This window comes from Penaeus monodon, chromosome 28 (assembly GCF_015228065.2).
Source record: "Penaeus monodon isolate SGIC_2016 chromosome 28, NSTDA_Pmon_1, whole genome shotgun sequence".
Classification (NCBI taxonomy): Eukaryota; Metazoa; Arthropoda; class Malacostraca; order Decapoda; family Penaeidae; genus Penaeus; species Penaeus monodon.
In genome coordinates this window covers 35862735-35863613 of record NC_051413.1, presented here as the reverse complement: position 1 = coordinate 35863613, position 879 = coordinate 35862735, and positions in this window count along the sequence as shown.

Genomic DNA, 879 nt, shown 5'->3' with positions numbered 1-879 from the left:
TTCGCTTGCAACCAACTTCATACCTCGCTGCTTCAAAAGAATAGTAATTTATAATGACTCCTTGTGAAGTAGCCTGAAATGAGTAGTTTAGGGGTAGTAGGTAGCAAAGTAGGATGCAAACACAAGTTATGCCCAGCCAGGACGGTCGCCATGCATACATATAGCAAGCTGGTGCTGCTCAGCCAAATACATAATGGAACCAACTTCAGGCCATGTTGTTCCAGAATGATAGCATTTTATAAAGACACCTTTTAAGACCTATTTACGTAATTTAGTAAGTTATAGCGAGTATACTATGAGCAATTCCTGAGCCAAACCACGTGATCGTACTTTTTCCCAACTTTCACTCAGCACTCTGCAGTTTCTCAATCAAGGAACAAGACGAAAACCAAAGCAACACCTCGTTCTTTCAGAAGGATGGAGCTTTTAAATAATATCCGGTTATCAGATTCGGATTAGTAATTTCGGACACGGCAATTATGTCAGGCTTGAGCAGTCGCCACTGGGACACAAATCCCGGCAGTGGTTTACATATCTGGCCGACCTCCGAAACTCTCGAATTTCCCAAAGGCTTCAAAAAAACAACCTAAATATAATTGAAAATGATATCCACTGCACATTTCCAGTCACCTCTACCCCATAACTTACAGCACATTCCCCGAATTCTCTGGCCCATAATTCACTTGCATATCTCCATTGACCCTTATCGATGTAGGGTATATCTTCTTTGTTTGTATATTTCCATTGTTTCTACGGGATTTCAGTGGATCCATCTGCCTTGCACTTCCCTCGAGACACTTTGAACACTGAGGTCAAGTGAAGCGGGGCGGCAGGCGTTTGCTCTTCGTTATATTAGATGTAGACCTGCACTGCACTCTC